At 36.6% G+C, this 16338-nt stretch overlaps 1 protein-coding gene and 1 non-coding gene across 11 annotated transcripts in view; one reads left to right on the top strand and one right to left on the bottom strand.

The window, feature by feature from the left end:
- Positions 1–16338, bottom strand: part of LOC139982453 (uncharacterized) — a 564762-nt gene that overhangs the window by 289755 nt on the left and 258669 nt on the right. The gene's annotated exons all lie outside the window — the stretch shown is intronic.
- Positions 13797–13992, top strand: LOC139983929 (U2 spliceosomal RNA). The gene has a single exon (XR_011798870.1). It is a non-coding gene; the product is annotated as a U2 spliceosomal RNA (small nuclear RNA).

The raw sequence follows: 16338 nt of genomic DNA, 5'->3' as shown, positions 1-16338 counted from the left end.
CTTTTATACGAAGTCATGTTTAGTTACTGTAAACTCGGAATAGTAGCATATTCTTTAAATATTAAGGGCATCTTCCTTGTTCAGTTATAATTTGCCTCTGGGCTACGGCTTCCGGCATTCGTCACACGTCATTTTAATCGTCGATTTCGAATTCGCATTTTTGTGGCACAATGTCGTAAGTTTTACCTTTTATCATTATATATTGCATGTATTAAATGTAAGATCAGTTACACTAATGTTTAAGGGAAACCTATATTTGAATGTAATGTTCGATAAGCCATATTCGACGAGATTATGTTAGATTTTACACAGTCATATTTCTCCGTCATCATTGGTTTTAATATGTGTCTATAAGTTACTACATGACTTAATTCCGTTTAATTAAGCGTCAGATTTCTCGTAAAATATTCTGGAATGTTAACTGTCTAGTCACTTCGATCCTGTAGTATCTAGGTTAAGACATATTCTTTCCCATGTGTATCATTTCCTTTGTTGTTTAAGTAATTATGAGCCATGTTTGATGTAGACATTTAAGATACAATTTTGTCTATTTTCTGTATAGATTGAACCACAACCACAATCACCATCACCACCTCACCATACCTATATACCGTACTACACTACGTTTATATGTTATACCAGGTTTTACGTTAGGCCATCAGTTTTGTCACCTGTCACCGTCAAATTAATATCAGTGGACAGTGCGTTCAATACAAGGGTCAAGAGATCATCACAGTTGTGCGTTTTTGTTTCGTGTGTTTTGTTTTTTCGCAGTCAAGAGCTTTTATCGCTAACAGTAACTAAGATGACCAATTACATATAAACCAAGTATGATACTAATTCAACACGGTTCCTGAGGTAGTGTTCCCAAGCTCAAGACTACATACACATACATACGTTAAATTGACTTGACACTCTGCCAAGCAATGTCAGGTGCGTACATGTTGTGACATGAAAGGATATTTCACAGGCAATATTTTCTATTTTATGACTAAACTCCAATATGTTTTATATCAGCAAGATAAATTATGTCTCTCGAATCCCCCCCCCCCCCCGAAATAGTCCTCCTTGGCGTGGAGAGCTTCTACAGTAGATCGGTATGTACTTGCAAGATGTTTGCGGATTTTTTTTGCCGTTTTCTTACCCTTTTGACATGTCCATCGAGTTGTTTACATTGTATTTATCACAACACAGCAAACGAAGATATTAGACAAGGTTCTTTTTCCAGCCAAGAGCATTTATCGGTGAGTAATTAAGGACTTTTGCATATAATATACAACAATATAAACTTAATCGCATACAGTTCCCCAAATCCACTCGTTTGAATTCAACCAATCACTGAATAGATAACAAGCTTTTATGAGCCGTTGCTTATAAAAGATTCATTCCCAGCAATTGAAAAAAAAATGAGTTGTTATCACAGCCAAACACAATGTACACAAATTTAGAATAGTGTTGGAGTACATATTGATGTCCTGGGTTGCTTACGACACCGGCAAAGTGAACATGATTTACCTCATTTCAATTACGTTCAAATAATTCAAATATTCATGTTAAGGGCGGGGTTTATTGTGATCCTAAAGGACAAAAATATCTTCGACACACAATGTTCAAAGTTGTTAAATATTCGACTTTCATGCCACTATTTGAAGTTACAAATAAGCTATTTTTCTATGTCGTTATGGCATCGTCGGGTCAATGAGGTTGAGAAATTCATAGGAAAGGACGCACAGAGCTGCTTTAAGATTTATATCAGTAGACCTCGATTAATCTCCTGATACAAAACACAAAATGATCAGTTTTTTAGCGTTCGGTTCGACTGTGTAACGAATCTATAAGTAAACATAATTAGCGTGGCAGGCATTTATATTTTAATTTCTAATACAAGATGACAGTCATGGCATTTCCACACAAATACATTTACTAGACCGTTTACTGGCCATTATGTAAAAATCGAAAGCCTTCACATTTTAAGCCTCTCCTCGACTGATTGGCTGCTTTGTTTTCTAATTCCATAAATATAATCGAGATAACGACGAATGCAATGGCTATTGGTATCTCAGAACCGTGGTGTGTGTCCATAGGCCATATAGACTACAATACTATCAGGTAATCCTTGTTCTCTCGCAACGTTTTTCTTTCGTTGTTGTTATATCTCTCTTACGCTAATTGGTGTAAAGCTGTGATGATTTCTGGTTTGGGACGTAGTATCGATTTCAGACTATGTTCCTACCCACACCCTAATTTTACATTCATGATACAATATATAGATACATAGATACAACAATAAACTTCGCAAAAATCAAATAAAATGACTAGACTATGACCAGAGTGATAGCACATCAGTGGCAACAGTCCTCCCTGAAAGTGTATTAAGGTAGTTCAGTGTAGGTAACATGTCGTGTAATTAAGAAGACCTACCTATGTAGGTCTGGATCTAAAGCTTGCAGAAACCTAACCTAGTACAATAACTTTATTCGCATTAAAGAAACGATGATTCCAGCATATTGCAGTGTAAAGCATCAGGCGTACGAAGACACGGTATTTTAACAAACTAAATGATAGTCGGGTCAGTTCCGTTTATGCAGAAAATACTTTAAACTTAAACAATTGAAACCACTCATACGAGTTTGTTGCCATAAAGAGACCATAATTGTAAAATCAGACACAATGACGTCAGACGGAATAATTGTACCATGACAACTGTTACGGAGTTTAAGCAAATTTATAATGGTTTTGCTCTAGGCCTAATAATATATGTTCCATGAAAAGTAGATTTTTTTTATTCATGGCATATTCCACGATATTTTGTATTTATTTTTTCATTATGGGAGGGGACTAAGGTACAAGTCTTATGTCTAGCAATTCCCACCATTCTTAAGTCTTCATTGATAAGTGAAATATATTAAATATATTTATTTTGTGTTAAGTGTATGTAGCTATCTTTAACAACATTACATCACACTGGTAAATTCTAACTCAACTGATACGGATAATTAAAGAAAATAGGATATCACACTTACAAAAAAATCCCGAAATGGAACAAAGGGGGCTAATATATAGCGGGGGGGGGGCGTGCGAGGGGATGGGGAGCTTCATTTCCTGTGTGTGATTAGGTCTATAACAATATATTAACTTTATATCCTGTACAGGTAATTATACCAGTGCAGGTTTGTCAAGTCGTTTCACCAACAAAATACACGTGACATATAAACAGTGTGCGGAGGATGAGAGGGGAAGGGGGGGGGGTGGGGACCTGCGATACATTATTTTCCCTAATTTGCTAGAAACGATCTTTTACGCAACGGCCTTTAACGGTAATGAAAATATTTAACGGCGATGTGAATATTTATATATGCAATGTGAATATTTAAGTGAAGGGGTGATGCGACGTTCAAGAAATAACCACTTAAAACTGATACCGTGTGTTCATAATCACATGGATCGGAGCAAATGCATTCGAGTCTAATGCATTGGCTGTAAGCTATAGAACAACTGCAAATATGTGGGTGAATAATATTAAAGTGTAAATTAATATGAATACCAGTAGGCTTACAACAGACCGAAGTGTTTAAGGAAGTTCTATCCAGCTTACCAGAGCACCTAAAATGCTATTTATTATTTATAATCTTCTACAGATAATGTAGCGCTCTCATTAAATAAACTAACATGTACAAAGAATGAATGCGAGATTCTTCACTATATGGCCAGACATAAAAATATATCGTCAATGTGTGCAGAATAATGTCGCGGCTTAAGTGGAGACGCGGCGCCGGATACTACATACACTTAATTAGACAGGGCAATTCTAGGACAGACAAGTTGAACCGTGAGATCTTTTTAAAATACCAACAACCTGTTGTTTAACTACTTACAGTATACAACACATTCTGTACATGTATATTGCGTTCTTAGTTTGATTAATCATTCGTGATTTGAAATCTTCTCATCCTATAGTTAAGTAGTATTGGTAAACTTGTCTTTATAGGCAATTTTTCGACAATCCGCAAGTTATTGGGCTTGACTCAAAAGTTAGTCACCATTTTTTTTATGTCGGTTGGTAGCGGGATTTTACCAGACTTCCGAACCTTGCGACAGTCTATAACCGTAGCTAGCTCTTATGCATCCTGGTCATGGTTAATGTGGGTGAAGGGATCTGGTGAGAAGGTGCTGCATTAGTCTTAATGCAAGCTCTATGGTAGAAGGTTTCTCTTTTTGCCGATTGCTGAATTAATTCATGGTTGTTATTTTCTCACTTTTCCGATGACTGTGTTAGGTATGCACTCTTACACAAACCCTTTGATCAAACTCTCAATTAATATGCTTAGGTTTAATATTGATTGATACACCGTTTGCGATTTTATAATAATTATGTATGTATGTGACATCCAACTTTAAAATACGCTTTCCCAAAAAGGATAACTTGCACGGATAGAACAAGAATTACCCGAACAGACAGTAAGAACTCGATTTTTGTTAAACCGGATGTCAGAAATCATTTTGAATTAGCAAAAGGCAAGAGTTCACTCTGGAAGGGTCACAACATTTCCGACGAAAAGGAACTGGTAGGATATCACACTTAGTATCTGAACTGCTTTATTTTGAGTTTAAGAATCATTTTGGTTTCAGTAGATATTTTTTTGAAAGTCAGGTTATATGTGAACAAAAAAGAGTCTTATTTTCCAGATGGTGATGTTTAACATTTAGTGTACCAAATAAAATGTTTTATTTTTTATTTCGTGGGTCATTTGAGGTGCAAAATGTGAAACAGATGGGAATATCCAACTTCAATTTTTTTTTTGTCAGGGGATGCTATTCTCGATAATACCTTACTCAGCAATATCACTGGGGAACAAACAAGAAACCAAACACAGAGATAGTTCAAACCACCCCCACGTTCCTTCATTTCTTCATTGATAAGTGAAATATATTGACTTAATACACTTCAGATGTACCTATGCAAGTATAGGTTTTCTAGTTGACGCATGACCTATATACGTACGGAGGGGCGGGTACGTTAACTCTTGTCGGGACCTGACACAAGTTACTGTCCCTAAGTTTTTTGACACAGCCTCCCAAATTGTACCTCTCAATATTCCGCGACGTGAATGTGAACGAGCTATATAAATAGCTTCGAATGGAGAATTTAAGTGTATGCAATTAATATTAACACCATTACATCACACTGGTAAGTTTAAACTCAAATAAAAGGAAAAGGTTGTGTTTGTTCGAGCGAGGGGGATGAGAAGCTTAATTTTCTTTATAAAATAAGGTCTTGCACTGATCCCACTTGTACTATTACAAGTTTGTTAAGTTGTTGATAGTTGTCTTACCAAAAAAATGCATGTTACTTATATACAGTGTGCGAAGTAGGAGAGGGGAGTAAGGAAGACCTGCGATACATTATTTTCCCTAAGTTCCTATACACAATCTTTTCCGCAACGGGAATGTTAACGGGATATTTGTAGGGCAACAAATGATGACTGATGACATAAGTGTAGACTATTTAGTTAACATAAACAACGGAGAAAGCACATCATCACACAGGTGAGTTCAAAATCAACTTAAAGAAAAAGGAATTCACTCACAATCAAACTCACCCAAAATGTAAAAACTTGTATACACATTTACACTAAATGAGGTCTAACGTGTGCGTGTGTAGAGGGGGTGGGGTGTAGGGTGTAGGGGAGAGTGGGGAATTCCCTCCTCTGTGTCACCCGGTCCTGCACAATGTCCACATCTCTTAATACTTTCATTGATTGGTACAATCTGTTTACCTTATTTACTTACCTAATGAGGGTTAAAAGGATGTCCTTTGTTATGGTGTAAGTAACATTGAATCAATGACCTGTAGTTTCAAACATATGGAAATCCTTTATTGTTATATTCAATCCTTGATCATTAGACCCGGTATCGAATGGTCCTGGAATGGGAGGCGATGTCCAATTGTTTGCTTGAGTAAGTGTTGGTGAACAAACAATGCCATTGCAATATACCAAGCCTTTCTAAATCTAAGGCAACTGTGACAGTATCGAAGTTCAATTACAAAACCAGACAATATATCCAACTTGTGCAGACACCAATCCGAAATATAAACCCATGTCGGGAAACACATCCACTACTTGTATTACCGTGATAGCCGTGTTGAAACCTGTCGTAAAACTGATGTGCCATACGCTCTGATTTGGTTCACACTTAAACGATGTTGGGCTTTATTTGAAACCTTTTATTTCAAATATGAGTCATTTATACATACTTTGTTTTGCAGTAAGCGTAGTAGCATAACAACATCTATTCATAATGATTCAACCGAGGCAGAGGTTATACTACATATACAATAGCAAGTAAACGTCAGTTACTAAATTTATACAATGATGACGTAAAGCCGTTGTAACGCCTTTTGGAATTGACCTGTGCGAAGTAACGCTCGTTGGTTATGAAACGACACGCACTTTGAATATGGGAGCTTTTCAATTGAAGTTGTGTGCTACATTGAAACTATTATAATGCTTCGATTTAGAAGAATATGACAAAATGTCACCGGCTTTTGAAGTCATTGTCTAGCTAAGTTTTAACTTGGATCAAGTACTAGTATATATGTACAAGTAGATAATCTTGCTGCTTGCCGACAATTACTCAACCATCAGCGAGTACATCAAACTTGACCAAATATGTCAATGCGGAATGGCATAAAACAACGTACCAACCATGTGACGCACTCCCTTGTGACACATACCTATTATTATAGTACTCCTTTAATATATTGTTACTCTGTCCGCTCCGGGAGTGTAGTGAAGTACTCGATGTGTAAGTAAGGTGGGGATTGGGGGTAGGTAGTTAGAGAATCGAGGACACCTTTGAATATAATACAATAACATTGCATCCTGAGTTTTAAAAGATAATTTTGCTGCTTGCCGACAATTACTCAATAATTTTCTATATAATGTACCCGTTGTATATCTTTCACAGTGTAATAAACAAATAAATATGTAAAACAAGTAATACCTTAACAACTAAAACACGACAAACGGATAACGTTCACTAACTAGCCGTATCACGACACAGCTATTCTGTAATGCGCAAGTTGCCTAGCAGCGCGCTAAACTTTACGCATTGCGCTAAGAACAGCGCAGCGCCTGACGAATATTTCGTTAGAGCAACGCAATGCAGCGCAGCTAACGACGAAATGCGACATCCCGCGAACCTTACGCTGCGACGGCCTTGTAACTGTACAGGCAGTTCAAGGAGCACGCTGCGACGGCCTTGTAACTGTACAGGCAGTTCAAGGAGCGCAGCCGCGTAGTGCATTTAGTCGATCGTCTGCAGGAGCCAAAATAACCCCTAAAAGAAAAGTCTCTGACAAACGCCATAAAATTTCGCAAGGAGTCTACCTGGCAACTTGTTCCAAACTAAACTCAACATAAATGTACATAAACGATACTTGCACGGCATTGTAAACGGCCCCTTAACTGTTTAGAAACCTATACACGATTTACTGACCAATTACAACATATCGAATAATGTTAACACGTACCTGAACCCAATTACAATCCGGCCAACGCTACCTGACCCCGCCCCAATGTCTATGCACCTCTAGTAACTTCCCTGTATAAGAATAACAGAGGCGACCTTGTCCATCAGACTGTTGACATAAATCCCGGCATCAAGAATCAACTCTCTTGCAGCCAACAATAAACTGATACCCTAGATACACAGACTGGCACACATACCATGTACATAGACACTAGAAGCAGACGACAGGGTCCTTATTCATAATCAACATAGGGTACATTGCTTTTTTTTGTGGACGTTAATCAGCCCGTATGGTACGATAGCAGTGGCCGTCGTAAGCAATACAATAACAATAGATCAATTGTTTTTAAATTGATGGAAATGCTACAGTATCGAAATTCAATAACAAAACCAGTAAATATATCCAAATTGAGCAGACATAAATCCAATATACAAAGCTAGTTCGAGGAATACATCCACTACTTCATGTATTACCGTGATAGCCGTGTTAAAACCTGATGTGCCATACGTTCTGACTTTAGTATTTGACTTTAGTATTTGATTCACACTTATATACAGTTAACTTTTATTTGTCCTGTTATCCAAGTATGAGTCATATCTTCAGTAAACATAGTAATCTATTCAAATGTATTCATAATTGTCCAACCAAAGCAGAGTTCATATTACATATACAATAACATGGCAACGTCAGTTATTTAATGTATACACTGATGACGTAAAGCCTTTGTAACGCAATTTCGAATTAACCTGCTTGAAGTAACGCTCAAGTGACTTCTTAAAGATTTAAATGGGTTATACAGTGATATTTTTGTATTATAAGTTATCTTTACGGGTACATTGTTGTGATCACTTTCAGAATTTAAATACATCATTCAATCAGAAGCAAACTTTACTCAGTTCCTCTGATAGCTGTTGTTTTATGATATGCTTCTTCTCCAATCGAATGCTATAGTTCTTATAGTCTAAGCATTTTGGGTTTGTTTTGTGGTAATGATGTGAAGATTCGCTGCGGAATTTACAGAATACACTTTATTTAGCAGCCATTCCTTGTTAATATTCAACCAGAAGCTGTGCGTAGTCCGTTTTCATGATCTAAGAGACTTCAGTCAAACAGCTGGTATTTGACTGTTTACACCAGTGTAATTTATAAAGTAATTTTTGGATTAAATGTTAATAAGCTGCAAGTTATCTTTATTGAAGAAATTTATGGGCCAGTCCAAGTCAATTAATAAAAGGTTGTACTCTATTTATTGATTTGAAAGTAGTCTATAGGCTTATAAGAAGGAATTTGTTCTGGTTGTCAAGTATTTGATTACATACAATGGCATCAAACATCAGTGAATCGAGTACAAGTACGAGTAATTAAGCATGCAGAGTGCTGGTACGAAATGATGAGTACGAGTACTGTTCACTTAGTGCAAGTACCGATCTCTTGATAAAAAGAGTGCTTGAGTGCCATTCGAGTGCCAAGTGCTTTTCAAGTACTACAACACTACAACATAGCTTCTTGACAAAGTTCACCAGTTTTTTTTTTAGTGTCAATTACATATACAAACAAAAAGAACTTGGCAACACCAAATCGCTCCCGAATTGAAAAAAAAAACGGATTCCGATGCTATTAATCTTCTTTACACTGTACTTACTAATGAAGTGCAAGTTAAAGTTATTAAACGTGGAACGAAAGTAAAATCTCAGTGGTGGTTTGGAATGGTTCAAGTGCACTAATGGCAGAGTCATTCCAAATTGTGGCTGAAAAAGAGTTATTTGGAAGGAGCTGTGATGCAATACCGCCTTGGCTTTGTTGATATCCATGAATTATACGTTCAATATGGCTTACCCTAAGGGGACAAACGCCTTTTTTCCTCTTCATGGAAATCTTACTGCTGCAAATGATGCACAAGCCTTCTAGAAAAGTAAACAACTTCATCATGAAACTTAAAAGCTTGTAAATGGGCATGTTGATGATGGTGCTCTTTTCTTATTAAAGTTTTCTGGTTAGTTTGATGTTTTTTTTTTGTGATAAACTGTTAAACTTCAGATCATGCTCAAAGCTGGCATTATGTCATTGATGTGCTGATTTTTATTTCCTTCTTCTTCCATAATTACTACTGTTATTGTTTTGCAAATATTCGAACACCTACTGATGTGATACAACTCCATTGCAAGGGATTGTACCATTTTTATTAGGTCAAGGGGGTGGGGGACAGTGGAGGAATTAAAAGCAATTATTATTTAATTGCAGCTCCATCACTGTTGACCTGTTTCGTTGTTATTTTTCTTTCAAGGAAGTTACATTCATTAACAAGATGAGCATTAGATACAATAAAAAAACGTAACATTGTAACATTTTGAAGCAGGGTGTGTGAAGGGGACGGGAGTGACTGATTTGGTATCAGATTATTTGTACTTTATATATCAGAAATGACACTGCTTATGTATTTTGATTTTGTTACTATTCTTTCATGTCGTTGAGTTTGTTACTATCCTTGCATGTCTTGAACTTGTATTGACAAATTGAGTTAGTTTTTACCATAGTGTAAACAACTCTTACATGTTGAATGGGATTGTGTGGAGAATAGGCGGGAGGTTAGAAGTGAAGTTTAATCATCACTCGATGAAGACTGTCATAGGCACAGCACTGTCACTGTTGATGTATGTTTGTTTTGTTTTTACCTATCATTACATGTAGCTAAAAAAAGCTAACAGAAGAAACAGCTGGAACATTTTAAAGAAGTGTGTGTAGGGGTGGCGGGGGGGGGGGTGGTAGTAGTATAATTTAATGATTTATTTTATGAAGACTTTCTTAGATGCAAGACAGTCACCTGATCTACCTGTTGTTGCTTTCCCTTCATGTTCATTACTTTTATTGGAGAGATGACAACATTGTTTGAAACATGTTGAAAGCGTGGAAAGAGTGAAAGAAATTGAAGATCATTTAGCCCTTCACCGCCAATGCTATTCAATTTCAGTTGTTATTTCTCTCATACCCATGTACCATGTAACCTTAGTTGATGTTCATTAATACAACGTTAACCATGCATATAACCTCTACTGTGTGCTTTTTAACTGCGATGAGTGAATTTAAACAGCACTGCATTACTTTAAACACACCTGCATAATATAGCGGATGGGACGTGAGACCTGCGTTATTGAGTTATAATACCCACGTTTCGTGTAACCTAACTCAACCAGGAGTACCTTTATGCACAATGGTGCATATTTATAGCGGATGGATTAACTCTGCATAAGTTTATTCAATTTCTTTTTTGTGTGAAGGGCTCTTATACTAAGTGGAATCCTAAAATCTACAGTCATATGTACATACTTCGGTTAAGCAGTAATGTAATACAGTAAAATGTAGTAATATGTTAGGATAGCATATCTTACTTGCCAGGTATATATTTATTGACGGTATTATCTGTTGACAAAAGCCTTGACTAATGTACATTCTGTTTTAGCAATCCAGTGCATAGTTTTGTTATATGTATACATAGCTTGAATAGCATCCAACGGGGAAAATAAAGGTTTTCAGAAATGTGAACTTTAAAGTTGTCCTTAAAGACTAATACTGATTAAATCCAACCTTCACCTCTACCCGTCATAGTCATTTGAACTTCCTCTTTTAGTCTGGTCTGTACCATTAGCGTGTTACTTTTGAGAACCTCGAAAATAAATTAATACAATCCTGCTAACCACGATCAATTGCTTCATAGTGCGTGCGGTCTGTCTTACGGAATGATGTGTAACGGTCGCGTACAGCAACTCTATTAAGGTGTTATTTCTACATCGGTAAAATAAAAACCAGCACTGGTATTCATCGCCCAGGGTAACTGAGAAATATGCCTAGAAATTCTGTTATAATTATTCATTCAACCTTGGCGTTTTGGTAGATTGTACATCGGCTGACATGGTTCCAGACTTGCGTGTTATAAACAGCAATTTTTTTACACGTAAACATTGCAAATCGAAAGATAAACATTAGTACACACCTCCCAGGCTGTGTGCTTCTATTATATATGTACACCGATACGATTACATCAAAGAAAACGATATTCACTATTACTGGCGGTGACATATCACACACTTAGCTAGGGAACTTATCGAAGGCTAAGTTTCAAAATTATTTATTTGTACCTGTTGTAACATTTTAATATTACAATAGAGGTACACTTTCAATTTTGGGATATGCATTTAGGAAACACAAAACAACCTTAATTATCGTCATTGCAACGAATGGATGCAGACGTTTCGGTAACTTCGAAGTGAAGGTTTCTATGGTGATGTCGTAAATTTTCCGACCTATCATGGGCAACTATTTACACATAATTGCAAACCTGTTTGGAACAAAAATATTCGCAGCCGGGGCGTTCCATTTCGCACGTTGCTGCCACGTGTCAACGCTGACTGTGACACACATGAAAAAGCCTCCGTTCAAGGGCCCGATTATCACATTTCATACAGACTTCTTGTGATCATATAATTGACTTATTGCATGTGGTATATATATATATATATATATATATATATATATATATATATATATATATATATATATATAAATATATATAAATATATAGCTCTAGTAATAAGTAAAAACTTGGGTTGACTTGGACTTGAGCTGACTTACTTAAGTTGACCTAATTGTCTATCAAAGATAGACATTTCCTGAAATTTCCCCTAGAGAGAATGAAACTAGAGTGAAGTTTTTTTAATACATGGTGGTACACTGGAAATCTACCGAGAACACTGTGGTAGCTGGTATTCCTTTAAGAGCAAAGTTAAAATAAAATAAACTGGTTAGGCACCACGCATTTCCGTCATTGGTCATGTGGTATTAAACATTCGTACCCATCATTTATATTACGTGATTATGTACCATGATGCGCCTAGGTAAAAACTGTAAAACTTAATTCAATAGTTGTTAAGCAGTATTCGATACTACCACCATGTTCGTAGCAACTTTATGAATTTACTTTGATAAACTTATGCCTTCTAATGATCATTACCAACACAGTACAATACTTTGAGTCAAAGTATGAAACAATTAAAAGTTTTCACATGGTGTAGTAATAAATCCGAATTATTCATATAGGGCATAAGTCAGGAGAATAAATTGTTGCACACACAGAAAATAAGTTAATATATGCTTCACAACATGCAGTGGTAGCAACCTAATTGTGTGTTTGTAGTTTCCATAACAGTATACTATTCTGTTATCTCGAACACTCATAACAATGCCGTTGTATTTGAACGTGCAGCAACGGTTCAGCGTAAGAATAGACACAATACAATTGTAAACACACTTTCTTTTGCAAAACGATTTCAAGCGAATCCTTTTCCATTGTCTTGCTTTCTGTCATTTCCTCAGTACTACGTAAGTCCATGAATTCCGATCATTGTCAAGCATGATATGGTTCAGTAGCCAATCGTAGTAAAACGTTAACGGTTTTGACTACGGCTTTCTTGTTACTGATTACACACATATGTACAGTCTGCTGTTTTAAAACGTTCACCGGATAGTGTTCAACCTTACCGTTGTCCAACGTATTTTGTTTGTGAACAGTCTATTGAAGATCAAAACATTTGAAAACCAAATTATACAAAAAGAGCAAAGTTTACAGTTCAAATTTATATACTGATTACGCCCGATGCAGCTACAGATACATTTTATTTACTGAAGATCAATTGAAGATGAAACATTTGAGAGACATTCTGATAATATGTTTGTTTTTTAATTCCCGAGACGAGTGATATGTGACTGGGAATGTAGTAAGAATTTGCCACATTATATCCGACTCCCTAGTACATGAAATACGTTGCAAAAGGGGTATTTGATAACACTAGTGTGCTTCTAGAAGTATGACATTATTGTATACAGCGTAAATCTAACACATATATTCCGATATACAACCTGGAAACCAAATAAAATCCCGTCTTAACATTTTTCTTACTCTGGAATTTATCAATTCAAATCTTGTAAACTGCGACATCAGACAGGGGCTATATGATGTATGACAAGGTTTGTCTAACTAACGTACCCTGAAGTTAAAGATATCACTCATTGATTTATATTGAACATATTTGGTTCACTCGCACACTATGTGGAAAGTATGATGCACCATGCAATGAAAGCAAAACGTCAACTCCAAGTTCAGCATGTTGTAGTGTTTTGTAGGTTAACGTTTAAGATACGTTATTAAAGTGCTTATTAAAATACGTTTTTTTTTAAGAAAAGTCACCCAGGGCAAAACCTGGGCACGCTTCTCGCTTCTCGGCCTTTTGGCTAAGATCATGTGTAGTATCCGTTCTCTTCGGGAATGGTGATGCACACCTGACGATGATCACACAGTCACAGTCCCGATGCAAGGGGACTGGGGTTAGAAGCGGATCAGTCGTTCAGTAGTTTGGTTTTCGTGCCCAGGTTCTTTCCTGGGCGACTTTTTCTTAAAAAGTACCTGGACACGAAATTTAAACAAAAGAACGACTGATATCCGCTCTCAACCTCATTCCCCTTGCATCGAGACTGTGACTGTGTGTTCATCTTTGGTTGTGTTCATTGAAATGGTGAGATGTCCATCTTCTTAGCAATAATGTTGAGTTAGTTGTGTAGTATTGTGAGGCTTTACAAAGTCGTTATTGCATTGACTAAGATCTGTACTCAGTTGCTTGCAAAGAAAATTATGTTGCTTGAGTGTATGAATGTATGGATGTATCGAGAAAATGTGTGTAGCCTTTTGTGTGGATATAACTTTAATCAGTGTGGTGTCTATTTTGCTCAGGGGTAAACTGAAAGTAATGAGAAGGTGTCGTTCAAAGTGTATTTCTCATTCAAGCAATGTGATGTCTTGTTATTTGAAAATCTCGATGTAAATGGTTTTAAAAGTGTTGACTTGAGGAAATCGGTAACAATGTTAGATTGGGGTGGTTTTTGTAAAAACAATGAACAGCCAGAATATGAAAATCCTGATGACGTTTCTTCTTGTTATCACAAAGCTATTCGAGTAAACGTACAATGATAATGACATAGAGACCCCTACGTACCGTCATCAACATGTATCATGTGTAATGTTTATTTTCCTTGGATCGTTCGTTTTGTAGTATTTTTAGTTATTTTTACACGTTATTTCTACTTTCCTGCATGACTCCATTACCCAACATCGGACATATATTGAGACTGTTGTCATGGTATGTAGGGGCAACCAATAACTGTTTTGATTTATTCAATATCCCGTCTATTAATAAGGTGCTATTCAGCAGTGTACCGTGTGTTTTTTGCATGATAAAACACGAAATTGGGTATAACTCATACAATACATAAGGCCGTATACTGATTGCATCCAGCGATAGAGTAATACCCCCGTGAGTTCGTTCACACAAAACAGTAAATAAGCATTTACCAGGAACTAACCAGCAATTGTCTCGCAATGGTACCTTAATGTTGTCTTGCTACGCTACTCTCCAACTGATGGTAGCGCTGCGCTTACATAGTATCATGATGGGGTATGGCCCACCCGCTCCAAATTTCTTAAAGGAGGCCCTGTTATATGCGCACATCAAAAGCAGCACTATGTAACATTTGAACGATACATAATGTTTTCGATGTTCCTTAAATGCCCTCTAGAGAATCTACGGAGGCCATGGACTTGAAATACTTTGTTTAATAAATGTTTATGCGTCTGATAAAGTAAAAGATAGCGCAGATATCCACCAGTGCTTTTTAAATGTTCTTATGATACCATACTGTATGTGTGCATAGTGTAGACATCTGTATTACAAAATGATTTTATTCTTGTGTGCAAAGCTTAAAATGTTTCCGTTTTGGCTCAACGTTATTGTCACCTGGATGTAAAATAGATATATAGTCTTTCATTATTAAGATATGTTAATATAAGTCTTCGCCCCGCGACCCCAACATTGCACTATGGAGTGTCTCTGGACCCTATCCGAGGTTTTGCCCCAAGGCCCACACACCGTCAGTTTTATACATGATTAGAAATTCATGTCCCCACTCCTCAGTTTTCAATCGGGATTAAGGCCCCTGTATTCTTACAGTACGTTGTATTTATAGCAAACCTCAATAACCTCATTTTATCTAAAAGACCTGTTAATATATATAACGAGTCTATCACCAGCCATTAAAAAAATATATATATGTCGTGTAGACACCAATTTCATGTTTCATTTCAGTGGCAAATGCATTTTTTCGTTCATTATATTTGTAATGCTTTTTGTTTTATGCGTTATTTTATCGGTCCTGCTCTGATGAAAAACATTATGTTGTTCCATAAAGTGTTCTCTCACGCCTGTATTTTTTATTTGCAATAAATGATGTAGTACAGCATTCCATCGATATGGTTCATACGTGGAATATGGTTTGAGGACAGTGAGCAGGGAGGAGATCATAACTAACGTTGGTGATACATGTAGGGAAAAAGCATCTGAAGCACAAATTACAGACTGACAAAAACATTTTCTTCATATCATCATGTTTATGTCATCAATGATGTTACAGCACGGTCGGGAGAAGTCACCAGTCCCCCGTTGCCTTATATGGCGTCAGACTACATTATGACATATTGATTACATCATATCATAAACATGTATTCATATTTGTCATTCTATTTTACACGAAAGGGGAAAATGTGTCCTGAATTCTGAACAAAGCACGTGTCACTGCCTAAGTGGTTACTCCTACCCATGGAAATATCACATTGTTTATTCGTAGCGTCGTGTGTACGTGTGTTGATGTGTTTGGTATAAACCGACAAACCATCGAAAAGTCATGAAGCATGATTTAAAACGGAA

This window comes from Apostichopus japonicus, chromosome 16 (genome assembly GCF_037975245.1).
Source record: "Apostichopus japonicus isolate 1M-3 chromosome 16, ASM3797524v1, whole genome shotgun sequence".
Lineage (NCBI taxonomy): Eukaryota > Metazoa > Echinodermata > Holothuroidea > Aspidochirotida > Stichopodidae > Apostichopus > Apostichopus japonicus.
The sequence above is the reverse complement of the archived record's forward strand: the minus strand, read 5'-3'. Positions and strand labels throughout refer to the sequence as shown.